The 15,735-nt window shown below is 34.5% G+C and overlaps 1 protein-coding gene across 5 annotated transcripts in view; it reads left to right on the forward strand.

The window, feature by feature from the left end:
• Positions 1–15,735, forward strand: part of LOC129002097 (histone deacetylase 4-like) — a 130,162-nt gene that overhangs the window by 6,574 nt on the left and 107,853 nt on the right. The gene's annotated exons all lie outside the window — the stretch shown is intronic.

Consider the following 15,735-nt stretch of genomic DNA (forward strand, 5'->3'; position numbering starts at 1 on the left):
CAATATTGGGAAGTTGGCGACAGCAACATCTAGTAGCAATCATTGTGATTTATCAAGATTCAAATATCTTTATTAATTTTTTACAAAATACATTAAGGGGTCAACAGATGTAGATCCAGGCAAGGGTGGTCCTAGACCTATTTTTTTTGGGGGGGGGGGCTCAGGGGGGGGTTCACCGGGGTTTGTAATCATTGTCTACTTGTACCTGAAACGGTAGGCTTCTTAAGGTAAGAATGTTGCTAGCAGTAACTGTTCTCTGAAAAAAGAAAAGGAAAAAGTAGGCCTATAGGTTATGAAGTTTTAAAAATGTAATTATAAAACAATTGTGGGTAAAGTTTCACTCATATTTGGGTTAAAATACACACCTAGGTGGTGTCCCCATCTCAACTAATTGATACCGGTAATTGATAGTAGAATAGTATAGAAACAGTGAGGGCATCATTGTTTAAAAACATTATACTCCATATTAACTACTTACTAGCTGTTAACCCTCAGCAGAAGTTTTGCCAGCAAAACTCTCTATAACTCTAAGGGATGGAAGTGAATTTATAGTCATATTCATGGTCAAGAATCTTTATTCATAGTATACATGGTTGTACATGAATAGTGTCAAATAAATTAAAACTAATGCTTAAAACTATGATAAAGCCATTTTCAATTCATCTAAAGAGTATAAAGACAGGTCCATTAAATATGCCTTGAGACTTCTTTTTTAAATTTTGGGTTTTTGTTCTGTTTTAATTTTCAAAGGAATAAATTTAAAAAATACATGTCCTGCATTGATAGTCTTTTTTTGAAGAGCTCTAATTTATGTTTTCCAATTACAAAGTTATTTTTGTTACTTGTATTGTAGTTATAATTGTTTCTTTAATTGGTGGATTGAAATTTTTGTTTTTGACAAACATAATACATTCAAGAACATAGAAACCATAAACAGTGAAGATCCTTAAATGTTTAAAGTGTTCTTTTGCAGAATCATCTTTGTTCATTTTTAACATAGCTCTGATTGATTGCTTCAGTATTGTCAAAATTTGGTCTAGATTCAAATTTGAGGTGGCTCCATATACACATTACAACGGTGTTTTATTGTATTTATATGTAATTAAAATTTGGATATAATTATTTGGGTTCCAATAAGTTAAGTTAAGCTACCTCATTTTTGATTTTATACTCAGGGTCTAAGTTATTGCTGTACGGTAACCAGGAAAAATAAAAAACATGAAATTGAGAACAAAAATGGACCTTTATTTAAACTTAATGACTTATAAACTACTTACAGAATTCAAAATCAAACATAAGTTAAGATATTGATAAATTTAGAGATTGTTTACGAATTTTAAATAATTAGACTATCCTACCTAGGCCTATATGATTTTAAATTATTGATATGTGATTTATGGCTTAAATAAATTAAATTAAATTAAATCTGGCCTGTTTGTGTGGTGATCTGAAGTTTCATCGTTGACTACGGTTCCGCAGTTGGGCTGTAACCAGACGACAGTCTCCCACTGTAGACGGTACGGTGATATCAGAAAGAATAGTTTGATTTCAGCAAGATGTTTCTTTGATGCCGACTCCGCCTTTGCGTAAACAGTAGAGGTTGAAAATACACAACGTGGGTCTGAAGATAGAAATAGGCTGCTAAGTCATCAGATCCACCCTCAAAACAGACGGGAAATGTCGATGTATGCACACAGACACAACAGAACTAACCTATATTGTCGCTAACAACGAGAACATCACACATATCGGTTTCACAACACAGAAGAATAATATATAATGTGTAGGTGTCACGAATTGGAAACACATTCACTTCGTCCACTGCAGCACGACTGTACTAATCACCCCTACATCGCAGCCAAAACAAATACATCCATTCATCCAGGGTGGTATACTTTGACTGACTTGCCTAGTCCCTGCTCACCGCTCACCTCCTACACCTAACCCGTTCGAGCTCTCCCATTGGCTGCCGAACTCACCCTCGGCTCCCGAACCTCGAAGATATACGAGACATGTTTGCGACATCGCATTGGCGCCATCTCCACAAGCAAGTCCCAACAGGAAAATTTTAGCGTTTTGGGATAGTGTTAGGGCGCATATGTAACCTAATAGTTGAGATTGTCCAGGGTCAGGTGCTGACTGTGATGATTTAAGCCTATTACGTACCACTGTTCTGTAGCTGCGGTCGTTATCACGATTACGCCTCCTGTCTATTTTTCGTTGTCGTCGCGTCGAAGGCATTTAAAAGTAAAAACAACAAATAAACAAATTATAGCTACACAAAACAACGATAAATGCACAAATTTAAGTTAGAATCGTGCTAACACAATCCGTCATGGCGACACAAAACAACGATAAATACACAAATTTAAGATACAACCATACTAACACGATCCATCTTGGGGGTTATGTTTACACAAACTCAAATAGTAAATAAATAAATAACAGCAATTAAATTATACAGCTGATCAAAATGTAAACAATTATGTTCTTCATAAGGATAACATGGGAACTTTCAAAGCAACTGGGGCAGAGCCCAAGGGACTGTTTCAAAAATGTAAGGCCAGGTTGCAAATCTACGCGACACGCTCTTTCCAATGAGACATCAATGGATAAAATCGGTTAAGAAATGGCGGAGGAGTTCAACCGGAAAAGTTGCATGTAGCGTATTAATTATGTAGATGGGATTGAATATGGGAAAAATAAATCATTTTAAACACTTAAATACTGCATAGTTTTGGTATTTTTCTAATCGCACAAAGGCCGGAATTTATTTGATTTAAAACAAGTTGACAATGTTGGTACCAATACAAGTTACTGTCCAATGTCAGGCCAAGGAACGTTACGGCTTCTGTTATTTCAATTGGTTGGTTATTTACTTCAATACTAGATAACCTGTTGCTCAAAATCGAGCAAAACTGCAAATTGAAATAAAAAAAAATAAACAACAAAAACATAAATAGCATGACCTCAATCAAAGAGTAATTCTAAAGTCTATGACTGATTATAGAAATACAAAAAATATTATGTTGTAACAAATTATAAAACTAACCCACAATATTTAATATAGATCCGCTCTCATACTGCTTTGGTCATCTCTTATGTATTGTAGGTGGGTCCCCACTATGAGAACGTAGATGTCAACCACACACTGTAAAGTGAGCTTTTCCGACCTTATGTTGCAAGCCAAATCCCTCTCTTGACGCAAACCAGTACGACCCGTAATATAGCACTGTTAAATTATTTCTACGATAGGTTCTGTTTTAGGCGTGTTTAAATTAGGGGCCCCAACCAAAGTCTCCAGTTGGGAACATTGGAGGGCAAACAAGTGGATCTAACGACGGATCTAGATTCGCGTTTAAAATGATTAGTTTTTGAAAAAAAAGAAACTAAGATATATTTGGTCTGGTGGTCCTCTGTTTTCAGCTTTAAAAATAGTGGCGACATTTATACAGGTCACATCATTGTAGCGAGGAAAGCCAATTATTTTGTCTCTTATTATGTACATAAGAATCTGCCTTAACTCCTCGGAGCTCTCGTCCCTACAAATTTCGGCCACAGTTTTAAAAGATTGGGCAAATGGGTTGGCAATGTGACCCTATTTCCCACATATTTTATCATTGAATCTTTCCTTTCAAGTTCAAGTGTCATGGATCTTGAAATTGTAGATCCCCTGTATGATCCTCTCATCTAAATGAGCTTCAGAGCTGACCATGGCAAAGGCGGAATTGAATTGACAAATTTTGTTCTAATAATTTCTAGATCCAAGTCTCACAGCCCTGATTTCAGATTGGGAGTTTCCAATAAGTTCCTTAAAGTATGGTGAATTCCGCTGATGAGGTAAATGGTTCTCTCATTTATAGCAAAAAAGAGTAACAATTGAATTGTATCGGCCAGACTTTATTTTTTTTTTTTTGCTTAAAATGTAAGCCACCACAATGTAAACATTTAACGTTCATTTGTCAAGGTTAGATGTATCCCACACGATGGTTGCCACTCTGTAATCTTCAAATGATACATTGGGAGATTGATGCAAGCGGCCACGTTCGTGTTTCCTCCAGCCACTCACAGTCTTCGTCTTACTGGTAGCATATTATTTTAAATTTATATGAATTACAAAAGTTAACAAAACAACAGAAAACACTACAACGGAATTGTTGTACACATTGTAAATTACATGATATTGTGATGTAACTGCACTGGAAATAATCACTTTCAAACATTTCATCACACCAAACTGTAACCAAAACAACACGATAATTCAGTAAAATATGATGTAAGGTAAATACATTCAACTATTTACAAACAATTTGTTGTCAAGTCTTGATAGGAAACTCTTTATTTAAGAAACAGATATAGTTAACAGATGTTAAGATAAAAATATAGAATTCCGGCTTTGCTCTGGAATAAATAAGTTCCGCAGCCTATGGTCAAACTTAAAAACTAAAAATAATTAAATATTTATTCTAAACACTTTGTTGTCTAGTATGGATAGGATGCTCTTCATTATGAACCAGACTTAGTTAATAGATTGAAATAAAATATAAATTCCAGCTTTGCTCTGGAAGTTTTAAGTCCTGCAGTCTGTGGTTAACCTTAAAAACTATTTCAAACTACGTCCATATGTTATTTGTAAACAAAGGAAAATGAGTTTAATCAAATGTCAACAGATTGCGCCGCCTTCCAAACTTTAGCCCTTAACTGTACTTAAGTGATGCCCTTTCTTAATATTCTGAGACGTATTTGCACATTAAATGAAAATACCTTTAATTTGACACCTCAAACGTTAAAATCCATCAAGCGGTTATCGAGCTATGACTGTGAAAAGAAAACTGCTTGCGTATTAATATATAGATTAGGATTGGAATTGTTTTTGTTTTGTTTTGTTTTGAATGTGACACATTTGGTTTTACTTTAATTTAATTTTAAATTGTGATTGTTAAAAAAATCCTCAATATAAGCTATTTATATTGTGGATAGCAACTCAACATCTTCTCCAGTTTTCCCAGATACTTTAAGATTAGAGTCATCTGCCTAAAGATACAAACCAGTTGGGACAAAACTTAGACAGTTTTTAAAATTCGTTGTAACAAATGAAGAGCAAAGGTCCCAGGACCGATCCTTGAGGTACACCAGATCTTATTGTGTCCATATTTGAACTATATTTTGATCCATTAAAAGCCGAACTGTCTTTTCACCTACCATCCGCCGCCCGTTTAGCCCTGATCTGGCACCATCTGATTTCCACTTGTTTCTGCACCTGAAGCGAGATTTCGGAGGGCGCCGCTTTGACAGTGATGGGGATGCTCAAGAAAGTGTTTGGCAATGGCTCTCTTCAATTGTGTCATCTTTCTATGAAGAGGGTATATAAAAGTTGGTTCCTCGTCTTTGAAACAATGGTGGAAACTATGTATGTAGAAAAATAGTTTATGATATCCTCTTTCTTGTAGAAATAAATTTTGTATAAAAAAATCTATGTTTTTTTCTAAAACGGTACTTAAGTTACTTTCTGGACAAGCCTCGTATTTTGTTCCTTGACAGTTGTTTGGTCCACAACAATGCTCCTCATATGGCAAACTTTAAACCTCAAATATTGGAAAGTATCACAGATAATTACAAAATGAACCTTACATAAAAAAAACTCTAATTCATGATACACATGTAGAAGATTGTCATTATTGGTTATTATTGGTTGGTAACCCACCAAGGCAACTTCTCCATTCACCTCAAGTTGACATGTTTCCGTTGTTGACGTGAACTGACTTTGTAAATGCAAGTCCTAAAATGCAAGTACTGAAAATAAATTCCTTTTTATTCCCGGTACATACCACACATTCTCTTGTGTGACCCTATTAGGCTTCCCATTTACCTCCACATCAAGTTCAATGGTTCCTTTTCCCAGCGCGTTAATGGACTCTCCATTGGCTGCCATCACTGACTCCTGGTTGACGAACGGCTGAAACTTCTGAAACAAGTCTTCTCTATACGTGACATGATTAGTGGCACCGTTGTCTACATACCAACAGTCACTGTTGTTTTCAGTCATCATTACATCAACTGACAAAGTCATATTTGAACTAGGTTTACTATCCTCTGTTATTGCTTCCCATCTGCTTTCCATTTTGTACACTGCTTAACTTTGTGTCCTATCTTTTTACAATAATGACATGTGAATTTCTTATTTGTTCCCTAAGTTTCTAAACTAGCTTTGTTTTTGGTTCTAGTTTCTGATTTTACCCATAATGCTTCTTGACCCTGAAAGTTACGCCCTAATGCTTTTTCATATGCACACAGTTGAGTGGTTAGATTTTCAATAGTCCTTTCAGACTTTGCCATCATCATCCAACTAGACTTAAACGCAAAAGAGTCCTCAGGAAGCATTCCCAAGATTTTACAGATCAAAAACAAATCTGGTAAAACAAATTTGTTGTCCCCTCCTATAGATATTTCAAGTTTCAAACTATTCCATAAGTTCTTAAGCTTAGATATGTTACCAGAAATATAAATGCTAGGATCCTGATTGAAACTGAAAAAATCTTGACTTATTTCGTAGGCTTTGTCCTCAGACACCCCATCAAACAACCTATGCAGCTCTAGCCACACGTCTCTTGCATTTGTAAAACACATAACTTTTTCTAGGGTTACATCTGACAGATTGGTGGCAATAATTATTATAGCGGTACACTATAATATGTGTCAATATGCTCAATATGTGTCAGCCTTCCAGAACTTATCTAAATCTGCCTCATACTCAGCTACCTCTGCTGTTGATGGATCTTCTTTCTGTGTAGGCGCTTGTAGATTTCCCTCTATGACATCCATTACTCCAGACTGACTCCTCAGCAGAATACTAATCTTGAACTTCCAGGTAGCCCAATTATCTTTTCCATTTAGAAGTCCAATTAGCACTTTTGTAAACGTCATATTTTTATTTAGCCTTTTCCAGTAAATAATATGTTATAACAAGAAATAAGTACTTCAATATTAACAGTTTGTTATATTAAAGAACCCAAAGCTCTGCTTCCATGTTGAAATTAAAGAAAATAATTATTGATTCAGAAAACAATTGTATTAAGACATCTTGCTATACTCATATATCTATAAAAAAAACAAAGTTACTGCATTAATAATAATAGCACAGCTATAAAAAAAAAACATAGAGGAAAATTATTAAAATGTAGACAGATAATCACATATCTTAACAGATTGAGGTCTCAAATTGAAGGTATGCACGCACAGATTTCCCATCAAGCATCGGCATATAATTATCTACAGTACCACTTGGCTTATACATCTTCTATATACAGGGTGTCCCGTAACTCTCTGGACATATGTATACAGCGTTATTCCTTAGGTCAAGACAAACACATTTCACCATAGGAACATGGGTCTGTGGGATCTAGTTTACCGACTGTCGGTATTTATGTGTTTTTTACAAAAAAACTAATAACTCCTAAACGGGTTGAGATACAGCTTTGATATTTTACAAAAATGTTTATCTGATTAAGACCTTTTATCGTTAGAAATTATACTAAAAAATCATTAACCGTTTCAAAATGGCGGCCATTTAAAATATTTGATGCCAAATTTCACGAAAACAGTTAACTTTACAAAAAAAGTGCAAGAGACAAAAAAGTTTGTAAACTTTATGTAGTTTTCAATGATACCTTATTTGTTAAGATTGGATAAATAATAACAGAGAAACTAGTTGTTTTCGTAATGTATGACCACCTTTTCCATTTAAACAATGCTAAACAACGTTAAAGGAGTATTAGCATTGTTTAAATGGAGAAAAGTGGTCAGGCATTTGGAAAAGAAGACATTTCTCTGTTATTATTTATCCAATCTTAACACATAAGGTATCATTGAAAACTACATAAAATTTACAAACTTTTTTGTCTCTTGCACTTTTTTTGTAAAGTTAACGGTTTTCGTGAAATTTGGCATCAAATATTTTAAATGGCCGCCATTTTGAAACGGTTAATGATTTTTTAGTATAATTTCTAACGATAAAAGGTCTTAATAAGATAAACATTTTTGTAAAATATCAAAGCTGTATCTCAACCCGTTTAGGAGTTATTAGTTTTTTTGTAAAAAACACATAAATACCGACAGTCGGTAAACTAGATCCCACAGACCCATGTTCCTATGGTGAAATGTGTTTGTCTTGACCTAAGGAATAACGCTATATACATATGTCCAGAGAGTTACGGGACACCCTGTATATAATACGCTAAGCCGATTTTTGTGAACAGAACTCCTCCCTCATTTTTGGACCGATTTTGATGATTAAAGTGTCAAAAAAATTGCCCTGATCTGTAGTTTTGCAAAGTGTTTTTCGTTTTTTGATATCTTTATTAGTATGGACAGGACCTTCCATCAAAGTTGGTTTTTCTCCCATAAGATTAACATGGGGTAATCTAAATATTTAATTGGAAACTTTTCTCCACTAATTTGAGGGATCGGCTGGGCGTAGAAACTTGGTAGAGGTGTCCAAAGAAAGGTCATGGTCTGTAGATGAGTTATCAAAAGAAAGATTAAGTAAATTCGCTTAGGGCTCTGCCCCAGAAGCCTTTAAAGATCCCCTCCACAGATTTGTTTACATTTTGGCCATGTAAATAATACTTTTTAATGAAACAGCTGTTAATTTTTTAATTGTATTTTAAACAACACACATTTATTGGCAGTTACTAAATTGTCCAAAAGATGTATTTGCAATGTTAATTTCTGATTTTTAAACTGATTTTCTTCTGTATCATGTCATGCTTTGCAATATAACGTTCCATTACGGAATAAGTGGAAAATCCTTATATCACATTAACTCTTACAATTATTTCTTATTGGACTATCTTATATCTATTAATTGTACGGGTTAGTGTCTGCCTTTTTCACCACTTTTGGCTACATTTTATCATATTATTTTAGACAGATCATCATAGGTTCATGAGATTATTGTCATACATGTTTTCAATCATTGGATCAATCTTCGATTGTGTAATACAATACAAAATAATAAAAGTGCAGAAGTGTCTTATTAGCTTTAACAGTAACCCCACAACAAATTTCTCAAAACTATGCTAGAGGGTTATTCATTGGCACAGAAGTACGATATGAACTGACGCGACGTGACGAAGGAAAAATCAAACTTACACTGTAACGGATGGAGCTCTTTTTGAGTTAGAACGTGTCTTCTCAACAAACAGATATTTTTTCTCAAATAAAATCATAGATTAATCTTTATTACACTGATGAAATCGCGGAAGTTTTTAACTACAAAAGATCCACCAATACGATTTTAATACTATTTAAAGGTTCTTCCAAAAGAAGAGATACCAGTTAACATACTAATAATAACTCCGATGACGTACGGTATGGGAAATATTTTATTCATTCAATTCAATTCAATTCAATTATTTAAGATGGGGACGCCACTATGTGCGTATTTTAACCCAATTGTATGATCAACCAAATGTGATAACTAACGCAATTAATATAATTATTTTTTTACACTTATTACTCTTTAAACAATTCTAAATGCTCAAAATATGTATAATTTCACTCAATTGTATCGCAGTTAGATGAATTAGTGTAAGCCTTGAAAGTAACCGTCGATTTCGACGGGTTTCACTTTCACCTAGTAAACAAAATTTGCTCACCATGTATTACATATGGGAGTTGAATTTGGTTTTTCTTTCCACAGTTTGTTTAGCTATTCTACCCGACCGATTTTTATGATTGACGTCTCAAATTGAAGGTATGCACGCACAGATTTCCTATCAAGCATCGGCATATAATTATCTACAGTACCACTTGGCTTATACATAAACAAAATTTGCTCACCATGTATTACATATGGGAGTTAAATTTGGTTTTTCTTTCCCGAGTTTGTTTAGCTATTCTACCCAACCGATTTTCATGATAAACGTCTCAAATTGAAGGTACGCACATACAGATTTCCAATCAATCATTGGCATATAATAATCTACAGTCCCACTTGGCTTATACGTAAACAAAATTAGCTCCCTATGTATTTTTTTCATGTGAGTTAAATTTGATTTTTCTTTTCTGAGTTCGTTTGGCTCTGCTACCCGACCGATTTTCATGATTTTTGGTCTCAAATTGAAGGTATGCACGCACAGATTTTACATCAAGCATCAGCTTATATTTATCCACTGTATTACTTGACCAAAAAACATAATTTTTTTTTCTTAGTTCAATTTAAGATTTATTTCACCAGTTATAATGGTATAATCCTATATATTTTGGTCTAAGAACCTTCAGTGAATTGCTGGCTTTTATTTAAGCTATTGGTTATTCAAATCTGACGAGTTTAAAGCAAACGCAAGGTGAACAACCAACATGAAAATTATCTTTTATAAGGTAAAAGATTACCAGGTTTTATAAGGTTTTATAAGGTTTTTTTAAGGAAGGTGATTAAAAATCAATAGTTCCAGTATTGCTTATGTTTTTTGTTTTGTTTTTTAGACTCAAAATAATCATTAAATTATAGGCTTTAATTTGAGATATTGATTGTTTGAATAATTTAATTTCATGATACTGTATTACTCAATCAAAAATCATAAATTTGATTATTTTTCGGATATGATATTTATTTCAACTCTGCGGAGTAGCATGGGTCCTCTAGTATAAACTGAATTTAATTTAATCCAGCTTGGATTCCTAATCATGTCTATGTAACATATTATCTGGACTGGTGAGCTTCTGTCTTATAAAAAACCTTTTTGATAGTCAAAATTTCTAACAAAAACTGACAGGAGTTGTGTTGTCCCATCCTGGGGGGTTACTCTTACAAAAAAATGATCATGATATCTCTAAATATATCTTAAACTTATTTCAGTTTCCCAATGTAATATTAACCCACCCTCGCGTGTATTTGGTGACTATCCCAATACCAGTGTGGACGTAGAGGTGGCGAAGCGAGGCCTCGGTGGCTAAATCGAGCGAGCCTGATTCACTCCATTAACCGTAGCCTTCATCTTGTGTGCGGTATTCCCAGAGCAATAAAACTAACAGCTTCATTTTGGACCTAAGTGCACAACAGGTTTATTTTCATGTCCGCTTACAGCCAGTTATAAGGATTTGTCACACAAATTTATTATTTAGGTGGATCCACAACTGTGTGACTGTGTGAGGCATATTGTAATATTTAGTTCAGGTATTATTGTATGAGAGGGAGGACTCAGGGACCCATGACATCAACCGAAACTTATTGTGAATAAATGGTGATAGTGACAAGGATGGGAAGAAGATTTAGAATTGTTTGGCAGACAAATCTAATTTTCTACTTGTTTTATTCTTCCTTAGATCCATTTTTTTTCACAATGTTGGACACAAAAGGTTTAATCATCAATGTTGGCAAATTGTTAAAAATAAATACACTTACCACAACGCAGCATTCATTCATTGCAATGATTAAAAAACTAAAACTGGCCACTTTTACATATAGTGTGACCATCTACAGAGTTGATCATATTTAGGGTGAGAACACCAGTAAATGACCAAGCTTGAGTTTCCACTTATATATCCGATATGGGAATATAGGCTATTATAAGCTACAGTTTAAGTTTAAAAGTCTTGTCCGTACTCTCCTGTACATCTTAATGAATGTGATCTTAATTAATGTTTAGTCAATGGAACAACAGTTTGTTGGAAAATACAATTTATTGCACATAAATCATTGTAGCCTACCAGTTAATGACTGCATATTATAAAACATTTTAAAGTATATCAACTCTCCAAGCCAAGTGATTATTGTTTTACTAAAGTATTTGAGTTATTGTATTTCAATATGAAGTGAAAGTTAATTGAACAATTTAGGACCCAAGTAAACAAAAAATGACAGAAAATAGTTACCTTTTGACCTAGAATGAAATACCTTTAGACACTTTTACAAATGTATTTGCAAAGCTTTCTGTAAAGTAAAGGCAATCCGACATTACCATATAAATTGTAACAATGTAAGCATATTGAATGCATGATTAATTGAATAATGTTATAAATTGTAAAATAAGTAGGATGAATGGTGTAAGAACAACTGAATCCATTAAGAGTGACACTCAAACAATTTTGTTGATTAAGATAGAGATATTTAGATTCCCATTTATTTGTAGTAGACCTGTAAATAGTGACCGTGTGGTTTTACATAATTGTGTTGTTCACACGTGAACAAAAATTACTCGATAAGGCCCTGTTGTGTGGATAATACTGCCCAGAGAAAAAAAGTTATATGTGGAAGTGTGCTAGATTTTGTGTATACAATTGCTCTCAAAGAAGCTATAAGGATCCATCCACACACTTTTACTTAAAAGGCTGAAGGAATTTGAAAAGACCACTGTTTTAATTTTTTTTGTAAAAAAAAGGAGATAGCTGACTTGCTGAGGTTTTTTGTTGGATGAAAATCACAAAGTAATCAACAGGTTATGAAGGACGGAGGGAGGGTTGGGCTGTAATGTGACGTTTGATTGGTCAGCTATAAATAGATGAATCAATATGTCTCAGGCAGAGCTCCATACACATGCACACCTCTCCCTGCTTTCCTTGTGTTCTACGAAAGTAAACTCGGAATAAAGAATTGCCCTTCTCTTTATCCCCTCTTGAGATAATTATCAATCCTGACAGGTTTCTCTTGGAATTACTTCTCTTGGAGGGGGTTGTTTGACTAGGATCATTGTACAAAAGGTTTTGTTATTGATCAAAAGTAATATGTAAATTTAACGTGATAATATACAGATTATCTTTTTCTGTCTGAAATTATTTAAGATTTTACCTACTGTCAATAGTTTTAAAACAATTAAACGTTAAGTATTTTCAAAGATGATTGATTTAAAATTACAATAAGACTTAGAAAAATGTTGATGCAAGAAAAATATAAATGAAGTTGATGTAAGATAGTTGTCTTGATTTATTATTAAACGACATTAGTTTCATTGTAAAAAAGTAGTTATTATAATTATATAAATTAAAAAAGTTTAAACTATTCTATTACACGGTAAAATTATATATTTTTTTACAAATTGTCTTACTGTATTCAGAGTTTAATAACATCCTGATACGTCACAACACTACTTTTAAAGATTAGCTTCAAATGTGATATTTTTACGCTAAAGGTTCTTGTCATTAAATAAAGACATACTGTACAACTCAAAAGCACTGACCACTCAATAGCCAGTTTAGCTCTCTATACCAGAAAATAGATGTGGATGTAAAGACTTAATACGTTATAAAGTTGTTACATATCAATTTCCCATATGATAGAGGAATAGGACATGGGAAATTTGCCTCCTTCTCCATTACATAGCATCCACAAAACCCTCACTCCCCCACTCAAAACCCTCTCTTCAATCTCAAACCCCATTTCTTCAACTATATCCTGAATACATTTCTTATGAAGTCTTTCAATCTCATGTTCTTGAAGCAGAGTTTGGTGACTCTGAGACTGAAGGCTTTCAATCTCATATTCTTGAAGCCTAGTTTGGTGGGGCTGAGCATAAAGGCTTTCCATCTCATATTTTTTAAGCCTAGTTTGGTGGCTCTGACCATGATGGCTCTTAATCTCATGTGCTTGAATCTCAATGTTGGTGGCTTTGAGCATGACATCTTTCAATCTCATGTTCTTGCAGCCAAGTTTGGTGGTTTTGAGCATGATGACTCTTAATCTCACGTTCTTGAAGCTTAAGTTTGGTGGATCTGAGCATGGAGTCTTTTAATCTTATATTTTTGAAGATGAGTATGGTGGCTCTGGGCATGAAGGTTTTCAATCCCATGTTCTTTTGAAGCCCACGTTTGGTGGTTCTGAGTATGGATGATATCAATATCATGTTCTTGAATACCAGGTTTGGTGGCCTAAGCATGAAGGCTTTCAGTTACATGTTCTTGAAGCAAAATTTGGTAGCTATGAGCATGATGGCTCTTAAGTCCATGTTTTTGAAGCTCAAGTTTGGTGGATCTGAGCATAAATTCTTTCAATTTCGTGTACTTGAAGCCCAAGTTTGGTGGGGCTGAGCATAAAGGCTTTCAATCTCATTATTGAAACCAAGTTTGGTGGCTCTGAGCGTGATGGCTTTTAATCTCATGTGCTTGAATCTCAATTTTGGTGGCTCTGATCATGAAATCTTTCAATTTTTATGTCCTTGAAGCTTGACGAATCTTTGCATAGATTATCTCATGCTCACGTCGTTGAAGCTAAAATGTGACGTCTCTTAACTTGGAGAGTTTCATCATGCTCACGTCGTTGAAGCTAAAATGTGACGTCTCTTAACTTGGAGAGTTTCATTGTTTTGTCCTCAAGGTTTAGGTCCGATGATTCTCGTGGTCCATGTCCATGACACAGGATTGTTTGTAGTAATCTCATAGTCTTGACGAAGTTTTTTTTTTTCTCGTGACTGGCACTTATCTCTGATCTACTGTTTAAAGAAAACATTCTCTTTGTGGGGTAGCTCATCGGGCAACTAAGATCCCATAGAAATGTAAACGGGAGGTAAAGAGAAACCGCTCATCAATGGAGTACTATGCCAGTTTTTTCATTGCTGAGAAATAAATTCCGATGCGCAATATTACGCCCTGCTGTTCATTTAGACATTTGCAAATAGAAAATTCTGTATTGAGTGTGTAGTCTCTTTCTGTCGACTTAAATATCCCTATTGAATATCCAAAATGTTGTGGACACAGCCCAATACTTAGACGTGGCCTTTCCTTGACGTTCGTTGTTTCCCCACATTTACTTAATGAGTTGTGCCCGAGTTACAAAATATGTATTAACCAAACAGTGGAAAATCTAAGTTGATATGAATTGCTGCATCTAGCTCGTCTGCTTTCTATTTCATTTGCTATTGATATCGGACTTACCGGATAGGTCTTGTCACTTGTCAGCGCTTTACATGACTTTGAGAATGCACAATTGAGTTTTCAAAACGCGGGGTGGACACAGGAATAGACAATATGACGACGTATTTATACCGTGTTATATTTTATTATTTATAAAATTTTATTATTTATGTGTTATTTATACCGTGTACGCAAGCTTGCTCGGCGGGGGGCGGAGAGACAGACGAGTCGACTAATAACTGGCGCTATTTTTGCCTCGGGAGGAGACGTGTGTTTACATGTGCCGGACGGAAATAGAGGGTCGATATCTGCTACACGTGAACCGACAAATACTCTCTTGTTTGTGTTAATAGAAAAATGTCCAGGTTTTCATAACACACTGGATAACACACTGGAGGTATTTTGGTCACTGGAATCCACCCCGGTGCCTCAGTTTTTGACTGATTTGATCATGTATACTCCGTTATACACATTTCCCCCCTGTGGGTTAAAAGTTGCCAATTCCAAATTATCAAACATGCTCGGCAACTCTAGCGTCAAGTACCGGTATTTTATTCGTTTTGTTTCTCTAATGGCTGATAGAACAATCCTATTACATTCCACCTGCTTTTCTGACCCTATGACAGTACTAACTATCGTCTACGGCTCTAGATATTTTTAAACGTGACAGTCACGAGTTTTAGCGAATTTCCCATATAGGGAATAAGCTATTACCGTAGTACTCACGGTAAGACCTGGACCCGGGACCGATTTTTTTTTTCGTTTTGAGGTCCCTAGAGGTCAAAAACACCATCCGTTCAAATTCATATATATATATATATATATATATATATATATATATATATTTATATATATATATATATATATATTTATATATATATATATATATAT

The sequence above is a fragment of the Macrosteles quadrilineatus genome, unplaced genomic scaffold (genome assembly GCF_028750875.1).
Source record: "Macrosteles quadrilineatus isolate MER2022 unplaced genomic scaffold, UCM_ALF_1.0 Scaffold_9__3_contigs__length_116548681, whole genome shotgun sequence".
Classification (NCBI taxonomy): Eukaryota; Metazoa; Arthropoda; class Insecta; order Hemiptera; family Cicadellidae; genus Macrosteles; species Macrosteles quadrilineatus.